Below are 20,895 nucleotides of genomic sequence, written 5' to 3'. Positions count from 1 at the left end.
GGTACCTTTTAACTATGATATCCTGTAGATGTTTGAAAGCTCCTTGCGGACCATGGCTATCCCAGTAGGATGCAACCAAGAAAACTGCAAGGAAATCCTGCAACAGCTGATCTTTATTCTGGGTTACTCACAATTGCTTTCACTGCTGTCAGGTGTATGCTATTTATCTTTTCAATGGGATTTTACATGTGATTGGTTAACTCTGACCACAGCTACACCCCCATTATGAAAGAGTGTGCACACTTATGCAGCAAGTGTATTGTGGGTTTTTAATCTTTAATTTTGTTTCCTAACGTTCTTACTTTTCCATTTGAATTTTGTTAGTTGCAATCACATTTAAGGGTGAAAATAATTTGGATTGATCATTATTTTAGACTTTTCATCACAAACTCTTCAATAAGGGTGTGTAGACTTATTATATCCACTGTTGCAATCCAATGTTTGTGTGGATATAAATAAAAATTGAGACTTTGGGTTCTGGCTTTAACTTTCCACCTTAATAAAAATTCATAATCAAATTGTTAGCTTTTATAGCTACACAGGATAACATTCATGTTGATGGGAGTTTATATTTGGGTCTGTTAACAAGAATGTTGATAGACAGATTCCTAGAAAGCAAGTACATTCTTAACCTTGCACATGCAATGAAAACGCTTGATTTAGAGTAATTATCCTGATATGTTTGCTGTGTGTCATGTTCCTGTCACAGACTCTGTAATGAATGCACTTTGCTTGTCTGACTGTTGTAAATTTTCCATTTCCTCCTAACTGCGCCAAATAAAACATTTAGCAAACACTTTAAATGTCTCCGGGACCTCTGTGCTTTATTTATTACAGTGATTAATAATATACAGAGTTAATAATAGTATGAATTGGTTTTAGAGATGGCAAGTTTAGTTGTGTAATGGGAAAAGTATGTATTTTTTTTAAATCTTGAATTTTTTTGTGGTGTTTAGTTTAGTCCTACCTCTGGGTTGGCTGGATGTCACTTGTGATGAAATCATACTTATCTCCTTTTTGAACCTCCCTTATGGGAGATCCACAGGGGAGCAGTTCACGTCCTCATGGGTTGCCTACTCTGCCAGGTGTCTGCTGGCAATAATTCAGCAGAATCTCAGACATTCTGGGAGAGTAGATTATTATGAATGAAATGAAGAAATTGGACAAATGGTTTGTAAAATGGTTTTAGGGTCCTTTTATATACAGGTCCAGTGTTTGGACTCGGGCATGAAGGGCCCACTAGGGATACCAATGACTGGAGCCCACCTAATACCATGTAACGCTGCAAAGGGGGTGTTGGGGGGCCCTGGTGCACTTAAAACAGGGATTATCATATTAGACAAATGCACAGGCAAAATTCTGTGCACTACTGTTAGCACTCAGTTCTGCCTTCATGAGGAGTATAGTGTGAAGCAGGACATACCTCCCAACTGTCCTTGCAATCAGACCAAATCCTGACTAGGCAAGAGTTGACCAAACTCAGGATTGCCCCACCAGATTCAGGACAGTTGGCAGACTGTCCTGCTCTTGCCACTTTCAGCACCTGTGGCTGTTGGTGTCTTCAGATCAGTTGCTGCTTGTCTGGATCCTGGGGAAAAAAATGGGTACATGAAATTTAGAAAATTCCAACCATCCCCTGCATTAAATCAACAGCACCCACATTTAATAATTAGGCCTCTCTCCAGGCCCAACATTAAAGTAATACTAATCACATTTCATAGATAAACCTATTACCCTCCCTCTAAACAGTTCCAGCAATAAATGAATAGCATTTACGTTTAATATAACCATTTTCCACGACTATTCCCAGCATTAGATAATCACATTTAATAAATAGCCGTCCTCCCCAAACACAGCCCCATATTCAATTAATAGCCCATAACCACCCCAGCATTAAAATATAGGTCCCGTCACACTCTTTAATATACCCCACCAATAAATGAAATATCCCCACAATCACTCCCAAATAAAATAGCATCCATTAAATAATTGGCCCCACCTAAACTCCAGCTTTAAATTAATAGCCTACCTTCCTATGTACTCATAAGATAGCCCCCCCCCCCATTCCCTAACACATTAAGGCCCCCCTCCCCTATAGTTTAGCGTAGGCAGCCCCCTGGTCACTTACCTTTTAGTTGGTCTGGCCGACGTTTCTTCTTGGATCAGGAAGTGAAGTGAGACTTCCGGTCTTCTGCACAGCACTGTGGGACCCCATACAGCAACAGGCAGTCCCACCTGCCCGGCGTGTCAACAAAAAAGAGTTGCGCACTGCTCCATCCCATGAACGAAGGGGGCTGGGCTATCGAGCATCCGGGGGCCACTGGGGAATACCCCGGCGGGCCAGTTCGCTGTATAGGTGTATCTTGGTTTTGTTTCTGGGGTGGTTTTTGTCTTTCCTGAAGTGTATTATACCTTACAACTGTCCCGATTATCAGAACTTTTGTGGACAGTTATGGAGATATGTCCCACTTAAGTGCTCCTCCTCTAATTCCAAGCATACTAGTAACATATGCTTTCTGCAGGTATGTTAGGAAGCAGGCTGGTGCAGAAGTGCTGGGGCACGCTATTTTTATGCAAGCGCTTCTGCAGAGCATGCAAACTGTCCCAGTTCCAAATTCATATATATTGGAGGTATGGTGTATCTAAGCTTACCTGAAATACGAAAAATCACATTACGGTCTGTTACACTGGATGAACGCTGAACCCTCCATCCATAATGTCTTTGTAATATAAGGCAGAAGGGTATCATTGCTTTCTGATTTACCCTGCTAAACACCAAGTAAAGTAATTTGTTACCCACATTTCTGCAACAGCCAGGAAATATGTAAATTTGGGTTTTGCTTACTAAAATAGTTTGTGTGCAGAAAGCCATTGGCAAATAAACAGAAGTTGTCTTCACTGCATCCATTGACAAATAGAAGTTTCTAGTTCCAGCATTTTCTTAGTTAACTAAGGCAATGGGGATTACATGCTTAATTTCACAATTCTTCAATATTAAAGATTTCAACTATCTATTTATCGCTTATGTTATTTACCTTAACTCAATACCAATACGTTTATATGTACATTGCATAACTGGTTTATTGTTGCAGCAAGAAGTGAATAATGATAGTTCTGCAGTTGACTGATTGTATTTAGATTGATGCAGATCTGAATGCTATTTGCATTAAAATGTATATAGGAATGTAACTTGTCAAATTATATTGACAAAGTATTTTGATGGCTTTTTCCTTGTTACGTGTGAGAGCTGTGTGATGTCTGGGAGTAACTGAGCCTTCTGCTGCAGCATATGGTATAGATACACTTTAAGGGGCAAGACTTTGTGATGAGACTTCACACAAGACAGATGGTAGGATGATAGCCTGCTTGGGATTGGGAAATTACATAATATCCTCTTTTGGCACCACCAGTAAGTGTGTTGTAGAGTGTGAAGTATTTATTTCAGTCCCACTAATTTTTCCCATTCATTTTTCGAGCATTGGTTTATGGAAGTGCCCCAAAAAAAATTCTGCTTTTTAACTTTTGTGAAAATTGGTTGCAGGTAAGTTTGTGGCTAAATTGATAGGTGGAAGATAGCAGCTAGCATGCCCATGGCTGGTCTGCCAGGCCTCTAGAAATACATGTAAATTCTTTGCACTATGTATGTGAGGCTATTAATAATATATCCTCTTTTCTGTAGTAATCAAACAGCCATCTATATAGTTTAGTGTCTGATTATGAATAAGTGTGCTAGTCTTGCAATAATATCCATGTAAACAATAAACCTCAGTATGAAATGTTGTCTGTTCGCTAAATCAAATGTGCACTGTGGTTTATGGTAGTTTAGGATTTCAGCATATAGTAAACACTTTTTTTTTTTTTTTTTTCTCCTTTTCAAAACTTTTGTGTATCAGATATTTTCTGAGCCACCCAGATTTTAATTTTGACACTTGATCCTTCTGGGCATGATGACCCTATTTGACTCCCCAGAGGCCAACCCCCAAATCACAATGACTTCTTCAGGCAGTGGGTGATGGGGCTATGATGTAAATTGCATCACTAAGGCTTTGCATGGTCTCTTTAAAGGGAGAGATGGAATCAGGAAGTGTGGCCTATTTTACCAGACTCCTGAAAATGAGTCGAGTGTAGAGCTGTTTGGATGTCATTAGAGAGGTTTACTGACCCCCGTGTTTTTGGTTTTGACAAAACCGCCTTCTTGTGTGTTTGTTTGTTTATTTAGAGAGGATGGTATCCACCGGAAACAGTGAAATTGTGTTTTATTTTTGGGGTGGGGGTGTTCAAAAAAAATAAACATCTGCCTCAAAGGGATCTAGTTTTATTAAACGGGTATTGAAACATAGTCTTATACAGGAGCAGTGGGTTTTCTATAAAAGGGGTACCAGTGATCGATAAAATAATAAAAATGTGTTATAATATTCAGCGGCGTAACAATGCCACCGCAGCACAGCACATTTTCCATTTTTTTCATTCTAATTTTTTTTTTTTTTATTGTATTACACTCAGTAGGACTCAAAGCACTTAACGTATTTTATGGAAGATGAGGCAGCTGTCTTGGGCATCCTCATTTGCTGTCCTATGTCATCATTCACCTCAGCCCTTGCCCATTGTAGTATACGGTCTACAGTCATACATGGTGTTTATTGCATCCTGAGGACCTGTCTGGAAGATGGCACATAGGGATGCTCTCCTAATGCTTGGTCAAAAGAACAATCATATGGGTATGTGTAGGAGCGGTTTGTCACCAGAAGTACCACTTGAGATTTACACTTTGAGTTTGCTTAAAGTACTGACATGGTCTGCATGGTGAGAAAAGTTTCATGTATTTTGTCTGTGAGGACATCTGCATACACCGAGCCATATAGATTACAGCCCTGTTCAACCACTGCATATCATTTCAACAAGTTTAATTCCTCTAAAGCTGTTATGCAATTCTTTATGTAGAATTTCACTGTGACAGGATGGACCACCTATGCCACCCTGTCTGTTGCTGGGAACCGGTTGGGCATACTTTGCCTCCGTTCCCTTTCTTTATACCAATTGCACCCTCGCCGTAGTAGGTTGGGCTTACAATGCTGCCACCATTGAACTCCTTAACGGCATCCAGAACCGCGTTCCTTCTTGGTAACTGTCGCTGCTAGTGTACCCTCTTGCTGTTGCACCTGGACTGGTACCCCTGACCTTTTCCTATAGATCAGTGTTGCTGTGGATGGATACCCCCTGGCTTATCACACTGGCCAGAGCTGCTGGGTAGCGGGCAGAACGGTGATACTGGAAATCTGGGTCCAAACCTCAGAGCAGCCGTAGAACGGATTAGATTTAGGTCTAATCTGTAGGTCATGGGAATTACAGCAGGGTAAGTAGTTCTTGAAGCAAAATGATGTTTAACTCAAGTGTTAACACTGGTTGATGGTACCAGTGATCAGAAAGTCAGAACAAACCAGTGATGTTTTATACAGCAGGGGATAAGCCAGCCCCCTGAACTCTTTGCTGGCCCCAAGAAGTTATTTTTAGAATCTGGATGCAATATGTTTCCCTAAACATGGATTTAAATGCAATTTTATACTTGACAAAATTGACACTTATTTGTGATATCCTACATCACGTGCTGTTTACAATGTTCAGACAGGTTCTAACACACTGGACAAAAGGCCACTCGAACACCAACAGACCTCCTGTGGTGCATTTAGACTAAAAAGGACAAGTTTGTTTCCCACATGAATTAGCCTTAATGAGGACTTCCTCTCAAAGCTACACTACAGAATCCTCAAACAAATGCTTTTTGCATCAATGCAACAAAACCAGTACATCTGCAATTATATAAATATGAGCTCTGCGCTATTTCCTTTAAATAAGTTCATACAAGAAGTTATTTATAAGTGATCCAGCCACATTAACCTCTTCCAGTTCCGATCTTTCAGCATGGATGGTTCAGCCATGAGGCACACAGCAGTCACGCATTCCGGGCACCTGGCATTTCTGTATAAACTTCATCAGGTGTTTAACCACAGCCTGGATCTCCTCTCTTTCCCAGGTTTTTTCTCCGCACTACTTTGTATTTTGCAGAGTCCTAATGGACCGCTATACTTCCTTTCAGGTTGCAGAGAAGGCAGAGTGCTTTTACTTAATGAAACTGTGTTATACCTACCTGTGGAAGCCATGGCCGATTACTGGTACCGTGTTGCCCAATTCCTACACTGCCTCTCTAGCTGGACCGGTTCTGAATAGAAACAGAGGGTAAAATTTCCTACTTGCTGTTCGGATCAATGCGCATCTCATCTAAATTCTTGCTTTTGAATTTGGCCAGTCTGCCCCTCTTGAGTCATTAACAGTTTGCTGATCTTGGTAAGTTGGTACCTTCTGGGAGGCAGTAATACTGCCGGGAAACACCCTGATGTTGTGCCCAAGGAAGTACACCAATTGATCCAGCTCTCTGTCGTTAAGGTTGAGGACCTATTGAGCGAGTGGTAACATGCTTTCAAAGCTTTGTTGAAGACAGAGTGTGAGGATGTTTGGCCCCACACTCTCTTGGGCAAACAGTCATATGCAATTTGAGCATCTGAAGATGTGACAAGGCAGCTGGTCTGGCAAACATGTAGATATTTCGATTATCTATTACACTTTGCATGGCTGCTGTCGGCAGGATGGGGACTCTTCTCCCTCCTTTTGCCTGGATTTAAATGCGAATTTAGTACCGGCAGAGATTTTTGTCAATCTCGTAAAGCGTTCGGGCCACATCTTTATGGAGACCTGAAGTATTTCTTGAGAAGGTAGTTAGCAACATCTTGGAAATTTCTCCTTCCCTTCTTCGATGGAACAAGATCACCTGTGCCAGGGTGACTTGCAAGCCATGCTCAGTGGATAAGTGTAGGCACAGTGGATAGACCACTTCAGTAGGCTTGCTGCTTTTCATCGAGGTAAAAGTGCATCTTTTTCACAACGTCTGTGAATGATAAGAACTGAGGCATGTTCCACTTGATCTCATTGACTGCGTTGAAAACACTTAAGGAGTCCAACTCCTTCCATCTCGCCTAGTATATTCCTGACGTTGCATGCATTTTCAAAGGCAGCAGTGCAGCCCTCCATGGCTCGACACTCCACAATGCTTGCTATCTTTCAGGCCGTGCCCGACCTTGAGTGCCAATTAGGGTGTCTTAAATGTACTTGTCTCCTTATCATAGCCAGCTACCAGCTTCACAGCATCTATGTGCAGAAAGTTCGATCTGCTGGAAAAATCTTCCATCCTCTCCAAGGGGGGTAATGCTTCTGGTCTGTAGCAGTAGCCTTCTCATTTCTCTAAGTTTTATGACTGATGGTCAGATCAGATGTTGGCAGGCACGAGTACCAGTTGAAGAGATGCTGCACCATCTGCATGATGCATCGTTCATTTTTGACTGCGAGTAAGACTTTATCTTTTGTCATGTCGCTCAAGAGATTCCAGTAGCTACCACTGATAGGTTTAGCTTACCTATTTTTTTCATGTGTCGCCAGAGGTATTTCTTTGCAAACCAACCTTGGCAGCACAGTGCATGACATCTTTGACATCCATCTCTTTGACTGGATGTTTGCACGGGACCAGAACACCATGTCCTGTTCTCATCTGTGCTGTGTGCAAAGTGGCCCCTATTGCAAAGATGTGGCAGTTGCATGCACCTTTCTTTCGAGTGCTTGGGGAATTTTATGGCCCTTGCAGTGAACATGCTCCATGTGCCGGGCTATTTTTGAGAGGGGCTTCTCACAGTACAGGCAGTACTGCTTTTTGTTATACGCCCTGGAGCCATCACTGTTTCTTGATGGCATTTGGACAGACACCGCGTTGTCTCTCCGACCCTCTGTGTTTTAAGAATCTCTCCTGCCAGCAGGTCGAGAATGGACGTGCGTAGAACAAATCGCTGGGTATCTGCACTTTGCTCCACTGGCGGCCAATGGGGCATCACCGCTGGTGTCATCACTGTTCTCGTGTCAGGGCATACTCGTCTCCACTGCTCTCTGGGCAATCTCTGGTGGGCTCTGTGATGCTCCACTGTCCCCACTTTACTTTCAGCAGCAGAGGGTTGTGACCATATCTTTATCCCCATTGAGTGTAATACGTGTGGGTGTGCTGCACGTGAAACATGTCTGCTTACATATGACCTCTACTCTACATCGGACACACTGTTGATCCAACAAGTGACTCATGGGGTCTTGCCAGATTTTTATGCCGAGCATATCACCAAGGTCCTCTGCATTGATTAGCCTTGGGAAGCTTTGTGGGGACCTCAATTTTCACTACGACTAAGGTCTACACAGTGTTGGTGTGTGTAAACAGGTCAATGTCCCCATAAGCATATGAATAAAAGTACGAACACACACGTCCATTTTTGTCAGAAGCGAATTGGACTGTGAAAAGAAAGCAGAGTACCTGGAGGAAACCCACTGAAACAAGGGAAGAATATGCACTCACCCAGGGCCCTGGTTTGTACTAAGCCCATCTCCCTAGCGATGTGAGGCAGGAGCACTAACCACTGAGCCACCATGCTGGTATAGATAGATGGATATAATATTTCCAACTGTACACAAAGTGAGGTTCTAGTAATCAGACCTATATGTATACATCATTGTATTGTAGCCTAATCAGCAGTGTATTACAAACTACCTCTATTTGTTCACACATGAAATTAGGTATTTATCTCAAAGTTAATCAGCCTTTGTCACCAACCGTTTTTTTCAATCTGTTCATTGTTTAATACACTATTTGTTACCTCTCATACTTTTTCACCTTCATCTAACTTGTTTAAAACAAATGAGCAGCACTGAAGTGTAAAATGTGCTGTTGCCAAGGTCAGTTTCTTGTGATTGCTCGCCTGTGGCAACTACTGCCAGTTGTGACAGACTGAGTCTCAGCAGTCGACAAAGTCACATTGCTGTGCTTGCAGAGGGCATCAATGTAGGTTATGAACAATACCAATACCTTGCAGGGAAAGGGGATGTCAGAACATTGTGCTAGGAATCCAGATTCTTCCTAATATGTTAACCTGCAGCACATTAATCACAAAAACCTAGCTACTTTATCTATAAGGTCATATTGCTTTTAGTACAGTATGAGGGTACATGGACAGTAACTTAGTTTAACATATATGCATAATTCAGTACTGTTGCACTACTAATTTAATTTACTAAGCTGTTAAATGCATCAGTCAATATCTGTAATAAGTAGTTGTTAGAGGACATGCCAGTCATTTTTACATAATGCCTTGTGCACTATGTATGGTCTAGATCAGTGCCGGGCAACTTTTTCAGGAGCGGGCCAAATAAAAAAGAAAAACTTTAGGCGGGCCAATATAATTTATTAAAAAAAGCAAATATCAATATATATAATACAAATTTTTGGAATGGGACGTGAGGGTGTTTATATAGCAGTGTTACCTCTATAAGTGCAGCGATCGTACAGACACAGCACTTATTTCAGCAGGTTGTTGCAGATACGTCTTTCTGGTGAGCCACTAACTGACAACACAGCAGCCAATCGAAATCCGCCTTAGTATATGGCCCAGCCTATCTCTTCTCACATGACTCTCAGCCATTAGGGGGCGGGCAGGTGTTTGAGTGATTGACATACAAAGTGTCCTTTTAGGAAGGAGGATGAAGTGTAATGGAGGAAATAGCTGGGAAGGCATAAAAATGAAGGTTCTGACACACAGGGTCGGCCCTAATAATTTTATGCATATTTTAATGAAATTTTTAAAATATTGGCGGGCCGGATAGAACCTCTAAGTGGGCCGGATCTGGCCCGCTGGCCGTAGTTTTCCCATCACTGGTCTAGATCATAGTGCACAAGTTTGTATGTTAAAAGGACTGTCAGAAGTAACAGGTCGTCTTAAATATATTCCCCAAATTGGTGGCCAGCAATATAGTAATGAGTGACACCCCTTACTTGGAAGTCATGTTTCACCAAATGATATAGTGAGTCAAACAATGGCAATGCCCTCAAGGCAATGGAATGGCAACCATTGATGTCTCAAACACTCCAGTAAATAGGATGTAAACCTGATTATTTTCATTATGCGCAAATTTTGGTTTAACAGCACACCACTTTAACTGCTTTCTGTGGTCCATGGCAGATGCCTGCATCTTCAGACTAAGATTTGGCCAAGTCTAAAGCTGATAATATATGAAAATAAAATCCTCTTCTAACATTCCTGTCAAACTCCAACCAAAGACTAAGTTAGTGTCCTTGTTCTCTTTCTGTCCAACACATTGTTCGATGTATCCTAGTACCTTACACTTTAGTTACTCCAAGGGGTTGTTTCTCACCATCTCATTTGGAATTATCTGGCAAGCATACCTTAGATACTCCAATTTCTAAATACACCATACCTTGCTTTTTCTCATGTATTAACATCCTGCTTGCGCACACAAGTTTTAATCTACACATTCACTACAAGACTTCTCTCATTGTTCGTTGTCTGCTGTAGTTACTGTTGATCACCACCTCATCCAAACCTTGAGCTTATTTGGCAAGTGCTTCCACATATTGCTACATTCTATCATCTCCACTACACCTCTATTGTCTCTTTTGTTAATGATTACAATCTCTGTGATAAACGTAACCTATGAAAAGATTAAACACTTGGTATTCCCTCGTTGTGCTAGTATTGCCCATCTTGCCTCGCTCAAGCGCTTTCAAAGTCCTGTATTTTTCACTGCAATAATTTGCAAATTCAGCTATGCTATTAAAGCGGTTTAGATCTGGTCGTTCTTCAGAATTGCATCAATGGTTAGCATTTGTGCTTTGGAGCACTGGGGTCATAAGTACTATTCCTGACCAGGGCCTTATCTGTAAGGAGTTTGTATGTTCTCCCCATGTTAGTGTGATTTTTTTTTTCCTCCGGATGCTCCAGTTTCCTCCCACACTCCAAAAGCGAAGTAGTAGTTTGACTGCTGTCAAAATTAGCCCTAGTCTGTGTGTTCTGGAATTTAGATTGTAAGATCTAATGTCAAAGACAAATATTCCCTGTACAGAGCTGCGGAATTGTTGGCACTATCTTAATGATTATGGTGTTACTACACTTTGTACTAAAATAAGTTTAATGAAGCAGTAAGGTTACTTTTGACACTGCAGGTAACACGTGCTATAGAGGAAACTTCTTTGAGATTAGTTTGTGGTAACTCCTAATTAACAGACCTTATAACATGGGTACTTTGGGTATCTCCTCCAAAGACCATTATTTTTATGTCTTCTAGGGACTCCACTTCTAGGTCAAGGCCAGTGGAATAATGTTTTCTGTAAAGTGGTCAATAGGTTCTTTAATATAATTCTATGATTTTGTGTTTTGTGTGTTTTTTTTTTTTTTTTGTTTGTTTTTTTTTTGTACCTGTACAGCTGGTGCTTGCTATCAAGCTAGTGGTCCCTTGAACGACCTCCTGCAGCCAGCTCACTAATACCACCAGTGACTCTGGCTTACCTGCTGTAGTTTTAATGGCAGCTGGACAATGGCCATTTGGGGTGAAACATCAGAAACTTGAATTTTTACTGGTCCCTGCCCAATAAATTTGTCTATTGCTGGCGTAGCTCTCCTTTATAAACAAATATATACACTAATGTTTAGGATAGATAAGACTATTACCTTGCGTAATTTGAAAGGGTGGTTGGGGGGGGGGGGGGGGTTCCCATCTCTTGGCAGCATTAATAGGTGCTTTTTATTCAATGCTGTGCCCATAGATCTGGTGGATCTGACAGGCAACATACCTGAGACCTTCATTGCCCTCTGCTGGTAGATCTAACGGATACACTGCATTGTTGCAGGACTAACCTTAATGTATGGAAAATTGCTTATTTAGTGTCTTGTCACACTAAAACGGACAAATCAAATTAAATACATATAATTTATCTTAAAGTGTAACTAAACCTGTAAAACGAAGGAAAATTTTAAACTTGAGTTCTCTAGTCATACATTGATACTGCTCTGCGTAACTTTTGCTAACTGGGGTCAACCATGACTACAGTATATAAGGAAGTTAAAGTAAATTGTATAACAATGGAGATGTGTTAATTGACTGTTGTATAAATAGGCAAAAGATGTAAAATCAATTTTCTTACAGAAAACTGTCATTATTTAGTAAACGGGGCTGTCCTTACATTCTGGGAACCCAACAAGATACTATGTGGTGGTTTTCGAACATACTAACCGTTTAGTGGTATTCTATTTGGTTTTTTCAAGGCTGCTGTGGTTTTTGGGGCGCCCTAGATCTAATTTTTGTTTTGCGTTTTATGTGGTTTTTGTTTATTTGTTTGCAGGAAGAAATTCTTGCACCTGTTATATACTCTTAAGAAAAAGATTTGCATGTAGTCACTGGGCCTGGTTTTACAAGTTTTAATAAGTGTACATGTATTATTAATGTAAGCATCCTGCATCTAGATACATGGCTCTCAGCTATAATTATATTCCACAAGCTTCTGCTTGAAGCAATGTTGCCATTAATACCTTCAGCATTAGAAGCCAAATGACTCATAAGCGTTGGATTATTCTGTGTCCCTTATTGCTGTATAATTCAGGGCTGTAGCAATTGAATTAGCATAAAACCACGCTTCGTGTTAGCAACAGTAGCTGGAAAAATACCGCTGTCAATTTTTTCCTCAGGAATTATCTCCCCCCCCCCCCCCCCCCCCCTTAGATGATATTGTTCCAGTAAGACTGCATATTCACTGGCATTAAAATCATCAATTTTAACATGCGTTTGGTGCATTATTTAGAATGCTCTCTGCTCTATTTTGGTATGTTTGCCGGATGTTGAAAGTTGAAAGCTTACATCTAATTCAGTGGGAGCACATTGTAAACAAAATGAGGTATAGTTAAGAAATGTCTACATGTGTTTGGCTTGTTTAAGATCACTTCCTGCTCTGTCAGATGCATGTATGAAAGACACATTCATAAGTATAATGTAACTGCATATTAAATGCGTACGGTAACGCAGTGCTGCTTAAATGCATTTTACTTGCGTTTTTAAACTTATTAAACACATTACTAACTGCAATGTTTATGTACATACAGTTCAACTTTTTTTTTTTTTTGCACACCTGAATTTTAAGTGCAATATATGTATTATGTAAAATATTTCCTGAAGGAAAAAAAAATTGTAGTGAAACAGCTTTGGTCTATTTACGCTCATGGTTGGCACAGAAGAGCTAAGGATAACACAATAAGCATTTAAAAAAAGTAGTGGTAGGGAAAAGTATTAAAATTGACAGATTGCCATGACAAATTATTGGCACCTTTTTGAGCGATTCAAATGAATTTGAAAAAGAGAGATTGGACTTGTGTGATAAATTAGACATTAGCATCACCTGTAATTGTCAGTGCTCACTTGACTTTAATTGACCAATGAATGATAGCTGTAATGTTTAAAAAGGCTACTTTTGAGTGTTACTTTGCCACAATGAAGACAAGTGCTATTATCACCAAACACGACCTCTAAATTATTCCATGTATTTGGGAGATCTGGTTTCATCTAACAAGAGTCCATGGCTGCGTTTTATGCAAACAGTAGGAATTTTGTTGGACATGGTAATCTCTAGATCGGCTCAGTAACTCGAGCTGATGAAATGGTAGCATTAACTGAAATATATAGACTCTCTGAAAAATAGTTGAGCAGTAGAATACTGTCACTAGATATGCTTCATAGACCCAACTTCAGGTCAACCCCAGAAACAGATAGGAGGAAGTGGAATGAATGAGGATTTTTTTGTGTGTGTGTGTGTGTGTTTTGGTTTTTTTAAAGAAATATTTGGAGATTCTTGTAATATGTATCCATCCTTCTCCCTTTCCAGACCCTTTATACAAGCAAAGGATTCCATCTGTGTATAACCTTACAAACTATACCATGGTAGTACAGTTATTTCTCATTTAGCATGCCTCCTCCATAGGTGTATTGGAGAAATTAGTATTTAATGAAGCCTATGGACCAAAGATAATCCACTCCATCATAACTATATAGTTTTGGCACCAATCGAATCCTGAATTTGCATAAGTTGGAGGGAGCCTTGGTTTCCATGTCAGAATAAACATGAACATAAAAAGGCTCCTTGGGCCAAGGGTCTTGCAATGTGTTTAAGGTTTTTTTTTTTTGTTAACAAATTTATTTATTTTTTCTCAAGATGATGAGTATATTATTGATCAGGTGCTAAATTTCTACAGCTTGTGTGCTGCAATGCTATAAATGGAGCAATTTGGATTTTTAGATGCAATAATAAACTTTTTAATATGGAGTGCTGGTCTCCAGAAGTTACTTGGACAAATATGTGTGTGTGTGTAAATTATAATTTACACTGTTCTCCGGAATAGCCAGTTACAGACAATACATATTTTGTAGGAAAATTGCTGGGGGTGTAAGTGAACAACTCTTAACAGGCAGTGGGAACCATATTCACTATTTAATTTTTGGGGTTAATGCAGAACTGACAGCCTGACTTACAGTACTACATAAGCAGCCATTCAAAAGCGGGTTTTGTAGGTCAGTATTTATGTAGAGTGCAGGACCATTTCATGTTATAAATTTAATAAAACCAAAATAGCTAATGTTTTGTACGTTCATAATTCTGCCTTAGGTTTTCAGATATATACTGAAGGGGTGCGGCATTCAAGTTAAATAGAACAACGAATAACATGCAATATATTAGTAAATGCCAAAACGTTTGCAAAACTAATTGGGAAGAGTATTTATTTTATTTTCTAAAGTCTTTTGAGTGCATAAAGCGTGGCTTGGTATCAATTTGAATAATTTTAGTATTGCACAGGGATACACGTTAAAAATTGAGAAACCCAGTTTTAGAGACTGTCCTTTTTCGAATAACTTAGAAGGTTGATTCTTTTCTATCTTGCATCACACGGGGGAACTCTGAAACCTAGAGTAAAAATTGTTTTGGACAGATTGCGTTCACACACAGGTCAACTTGGTTAGAAATACCATAACACTGTTAAGTGACATGCTATTTTTTTACCATGTGAACTTTTTTACTCTGTGTACTAAATATAAATTTACAGCTGAACTACTACCTGAAAGTAATTTTGCTTTTTCTCATTACTGGAGCCATGGGGTTCGTGCCTGAGCCCTAGGAAAACAATGAGGGTGGAGAGCCAATGAGAAGCAGCACTAGCGTCCATTACAGGTTTTGATTGGTCCTCCTGCTGACATCCACATTCTGCAGCCATTTTACAGTGTTGACAGAAATTATCAATGGAATCTGGGGCTGTGGGACAAGGGGGCATGTGCTCCTGTGGCCAGTCACATACTTGGCTACCTTTGACTGGACCACCTGCATTTTTTTAATAAGAAAAAATACCTGTTTTTAACACTGGATGCTAATTTAGCACACAGATTACTGCACATGTCATAAATGCATGTTCAGATGCCTCTTCCTAGCAAAGTGATCATGGGCATTGTAATAACATTTATAATTTATTGTGTAGATTCCTTTTTTATAGTTGTTGCTGTTTACAATGAAGTGTAGGACATTAACCTTTACTGCAGAGTATTGTTTTGTTTATAAATCACGTGTTTTATTTGTAAAATATTAGTGTTTCCCAAGCCACTATTCCAATTCCTTTTTAATATATTATGTCAGAATGATTTCAAACCATAAACTATTTTATTTTTATTTTTCATTACTAGTTTGGTCCTCACATGTGCTACTTAAAGAGAGAAAAGTGTGTGTGCTATGGTTTTTTTTTATTACATTTTTTTTTTTTTTTAATCCTTGTAGGGCAGCTTGATGAACCCCTGACACCCACAGTTTCATATTTTTCTTCCCGGATTCCGTGATGCTTTGCAGACGCTTGGCGTTCAGCAGAAGAAGATTAAAGTTGAGGATGTGAGTGGAAAAACAGACTGTATTTTATATGAAAAAAATGCATGTGTGAGACTATCTATGCTGTGTAATTGCTTTGCTGCAATATCATGTTTCTAATGGCTATCTGTAATTAAGGTGCATAAACTGATTCAGCTATCATTCAGACATGTGTATGAATTATGCTATATAAATGCTCCCATGAGGAATGGTTGAAGTGGTTAAATCAGTGGTCACTTATTACTTTCATAGTTTGAAATAGAGTTCCGTAGGGAAATAATGCATGTAAATATTTTATACACATGTATTATTCATGACCTTTTTGCCAAACCATCTCTGCAGTTAAACTGACATTCTAGTTTTTTGGTGGTGTTTAATAATTGATTAATGCCTAGGTGTATATTATGAATGCAATATTCCTGCGATTATTCCATGAAAATGGCTTGAATAGCAACACATTTGTCCCATTTCTAGTTTTGGAGTTGATGACCAAGTGAACTGACCTTGTTTAGAGCAGTGAGTTTGTATGATCATCAAGCAGTTAATTATTGTAACTACTGTAGATGTTGCGGGGTACAGCTGCCATAGGAGTCACAGCTGAGGGGGAGGAGGGAGCCTTCTCTGTCAAAGTTCCAGGTGTATGAGTTGTTCACCATTGGGCAGTACAGGGAGGGCCCTTACAAAGCTTTGTTATGGGGACCACATATATCTAATTACACCCCTGGTGTCCAGCAACCATTTCATCTACGTCTTACGTTCATGTTTCTAAAGCTGGGTACACTACACTACAGAATTTTCCACCAATTTTTTATGCTGATCAATTTTACATGCGATCGATGGTCCGATCGCTCAGTCCTTGGACTGCATACACACTAGCCTTGTTTTAGACGATAAAGGGAAGAGCAACTGTCCCGTTAACGACTTTTTACAGCTATGTTGTCGTGAGCAATGACTGTAATTTCGTACTCACTGTTGTGGAGCGGTCGGAAGTTTATACACACTACACAGCGGAAACGAGATTGGAACGAAAATATTAAACTGTACGACCAACCAAATGAGGCGACAATCGTCCATTTTGGCAGACTTTCGACCATAGTGTCACTACACACTGACCCGACTTTTGAACGAGCGGTCGTATGTCGGCTGATTGAGCCGATTATTGGACGAAAACTGTGTAGTGTGTACCCAGCTTAAGTCTTTCAGGTTTGCCACAAATTATTGATGTCTTTCTGTGAAATATTGAATAAGGGATTTTTAGGTTTGATTAGATTTTAGAGATGGTGTCAGTTTTATAATGTACCAAAATGTCTTCATTTCGAAAACCTCATTGCATAAGACTAGCAAAGAGCTTTAAAGATCACTTTCCTATTCATATACTACAGATCAGTTTAAAGTACAAAACAAAAAGCAGGATAGGACTACAGGGCCAAGTAAAAACCACAGAAAAAGAGCAAACTAAATTTAATATTTAAAATGAGGCTCTCCCCTCCCACAATGGGTCATTATTGTCACATTGTGGGTCACCTTGGGAAAGTATGCTTGTCTTGAAGAACCTGTCACTTTTGCTCTTCCTGGTTTACTTAGAGTTTTTCTAGCATTTACGTAGTACGCTTGGCACGGACTCCGAAAAGAGCATTGAAAAACAATGGGCTTTGTATATAAATTCAGACATTCCATAAGATTTCCCTTTAGACAGGAGGCAGTGCCTTCTTTCATCACTGCTACCCTGCTATGTTGGCACTCGAAGCTGAAGACTACAATAGGGTTGCCAACTTGTGTAGGGTGAACAAACCTACATCTCGGCTCAATGGTATGACTCTTGTTTGCCCAGCAGTAAGTTTACTGGCCCCCTTCTGACACTACAATACTGCACATATTTTGCTGCTTCAGGGTGTAAATACATTTACTGATTTTATCGCTTGGCAGTACCTGGGCATATTTTAATTCAGAATGCCTGACAATGCTTAAGCATGCTCTTTCTATGTTCATTTCTAAGCTCTGGGCAATTAATAATTTTATTCTTTACATTTTGCTGCACTAGGTTCCCCATTTAACAATTTATCAAATGTTTTTTTTACTGTAGCAAATTTATTTATACTTCACTGTCAGAGTTGAATTTTTATACTGTATTGTGCATTTGAATATACTCGGCTGCATTAAAAACGCACAGTCTGCTCTAGTTCTGTCATGGTCTTCGAGTTAGTGTACATTTTATGGTCTGGTCATCCCACTGGGGACTTCAGAATTAATTGTTAGTGGGTGTCTTTCGCACCCCTGCCCCCATTTCTGTTCCCCAAGTGTTGTAAGTCCATAATCCAATATCCTGTTTTCGCTCCATGTAATGAAGAGTCACAAAAAAACCCAAAAACTTTGTTTATATAGAAGTTGAAATGCAAGATTCATTGGATTTTCTTCCTATTGGTATTCTATGCTGGTACAATGGGTAAAAACACATGAAGATAAATGCATACTTAGTGATGTGAATTTTATATATGCTGCATCTTTACCAGCAGAATCTAGAGTGCACTGGTGGCACGTGTTAACGTATGAGAATAAGTCGTGCTGCACTTTACAACTTTGAAAATGCAATGGCATTATTGCCATCATTTGTACTATTTTATAAATTCTTCACGAGTTCATAAAAGGGAACGATAGAAGCTCATATCTGTGCCACCCTACTGTGTGTAAAGTTGGTCATTGTACTGCTTGCACCTATCTATAGGGGACTGTTGGCACTTATTTACTTCCTCCTGCTTAAATTCTGTGCTCATGACACAAACTTCTGATTGCCAGTTTTTGTTCCTGATGTTAGAAAACACCCATGTGACACCACTCTTCAGTGGGAATATGATTTAAGTAAATATTAGTGCTGTGCTTCTAACTAAGGAAAATTATATGTATGGCTCCAGAAACTGTACTTTTCCTAGGAGAAAGTTTATTTTCTCTGGTATTGTGTATATTATGATTTGATTATTGTCGTGACTGTAAGAGTGTGCAAATGTCCTGTGCCATAGTCCAGTGTTGGGGCAGGAGACCATGATTGGTTGCTGGCACTGTAGACCAGAGGTGCTCAAACACAGTCCTCGAGCTACGAACAAGTCACCTTTTTAAGAATTTATGTCTGTAGAAACAAGTAGAATAATTACTGACCCAGCCATATAGATTCACCTGTACATGATTTAAGGTTATCCTGAAAACATGATCTGTTAGCTCTTGAGAACTTGGTTTGGGCACCACTGCTGTAAACACTAGAGTTGCTCGGGCTTGGTTGTCGGAAAACCAAGCCCACCCGAACGTCGCAGATCTGAGTACCGAGCCGGCTTGGTACTTTTGCGCGCCCATGGAACTGAAAACAAGGTAAAACGTCATTGTTGCATCATTGAATCTTGTGAGTTTTGGATTCTAAGTACCACCCTCCACGGAGATCCAGTGCCATTTCATAGACACAGAAGGGGGAGCAGTGTTCTTGGCAGTCTCCAGTGTCGGTGCCATTGTAGCATCATTGCTGAAACAGAAACGATAGGGGTGGCAGTGTTCTTGTCGCTCTTCAGTCTCTGTGCCGTTGGTCAAACAGAAACTGGGGTAGCAGTGGTCTTGTCACTCCAGTGTCCAATTACATTGCTCTGTGCCATCGATATGGATTCACATCAGTCCACAGAAGGCCAGGAACACCTATGTTCAAATACATAGTAGTTTTAAATTGGGGAAACAAAAATGTACAAAAAAATTTTTTTTTTTTACATTGGTAAAAAAAAAAACCCCTCACCTGTAATCAAGGCAAAGTTAAATGTAGAAAGACCTAAAATTGTCAATCTAGATAAGCAGTGGCAAGGAAAGAATCAGGCCTTCGCCTTTCTGTATGAGAGCTAATTCTGCAACGGTCAGTGAGGCATCTTCTTGTAAGGTCAGTCATGATGATGCAAGACCTTGTCATTCTTACTCAAAAGAGGTGCCCAAATACTTTTACGTGTAAAAACTGAGCTGGGGAAAGACAGCAAGCTAGTAGAAGAAACTGTATTCAGGTTCAGAAATGACACACATCCCTGAGGAGTCTATCAATGAGTGTTGTGTAAGTCTGACCTTTCTGATACTGTACTCCTAAAGAAACCTCCTTTCAGAATTTCTGCAGATGTGTGGATGAGCAGCCCAAGTGTAGCCAGTGGTACACAAATTGAGGATGTTCCTTTGAATTTGCAACAGGATGAGGGTGCGAATGAGAATGTTGATGACGATGATGTTTGTGTAAGTCCTGCACCAGTGGAAGCAGTTCTTGCTAGTGATAAGGCCATTGTCATGCCTGGGCATAACGCCAAAAAATCCACCTCTTATGTGTGTAATTATTTTTACTCAAATCCTGACAACAGTTGTAAAGCCATTTGTAGCGTTTGGAAAGCCACAGTCAGTAGAAGTGTAGGGACCTTTACCATCTAGGAACCTCATCCATGTTACGCCATTTGAAGAGTCCATGTAAAGCTTTTTGGAAAATCAGAAACTTGTGCTAAAAACAAACAAACAAGCAGTTTAGCATCAGCTTTTTCAATTCTGTCAGCTAGATCCCGGCACCTGCAATCTACACCGACAACACTTTCCTCATCAATATCCGCACTAGTTATTTGAGTTAGTCCTGCATCCTAGTTGCTAAGGCTAGATGACTCCTTCACTATTCAGGAATCCTCTGAATAATTCTTGAACGTTGGTCCTGCTGTTGCTACTGGGGGTGAATCTTCATCCCAGAAGCAGACCAAGAAGAAGACTACTAGTAGTTTACAACAATTGACTGTTAAACAATCCTTTGCAAGAGGAAGTAAGTATGAAAGCTGTCACCCAGTCGCAAATTGGATCACTGACGCCATGGCGACTATGCTAGTATTAGATCTGCGTCCATTATCCACTATTGATGCAGCTGGTTTTAGTCAGTTAATTGAGGTCTTGTGTCCCCGTTGCCAAATTCCATCATGACACCATTTTGCTAGAAAAACTATTCACCTCTACCAGAAGGTTTGTAAAAATGTAATGATTGGGCTACAAAATGCCTTTCTACCCACTGTACACTTAACTGAGTTGGTGATTCGCCT

The 20,895-nt window shown here is 40.0% G+C and overlaps 1 protein-coding gene across 3 annotated transcripts in view; it reads left to right on the top strand.

Annotated features, from left to right (window-relative positions):
* The window catches only part of LDLRAD4 (low density lipoprotein receptor class A domain containing 4), a 262,336-nt gene that overhangs the window by 43,074 nt on the left and 198,367 nt on the right, over positions 1–20,895 (top strand). For all 3 annotated transcript variants that reach the window (XM_075213262.1, XM_075213260.1, XM_075213261.1), the window contains one exon: positions 15,737–15,844. The gene's annotated coding sequence lies outside the window, so the exon portion shown is untranslated. The remainder of the gene's footprint in view (positions 1–15,736; positions 15,845–20,895) is intronic.

Source organism: Mixophyes fleayi, chromosome 5 (assembly GCF_038048845.1).
Source record: "Mixophyes fleayi isolate aMixFle1 chromosome 5, aMixFle1.hap1, whole genome shotgun sequence".
Classification (NCBI taxonomy): domain Eukaryota; kingdom Metazoa; phylum Chordata; class Amphibia; order Anura; family Limnodynastidae; genus Mixophyes; species Mixophyes fleayi.
This window is presented reverse-complemented; position numbering and strand designations above follow the sequence as displayed.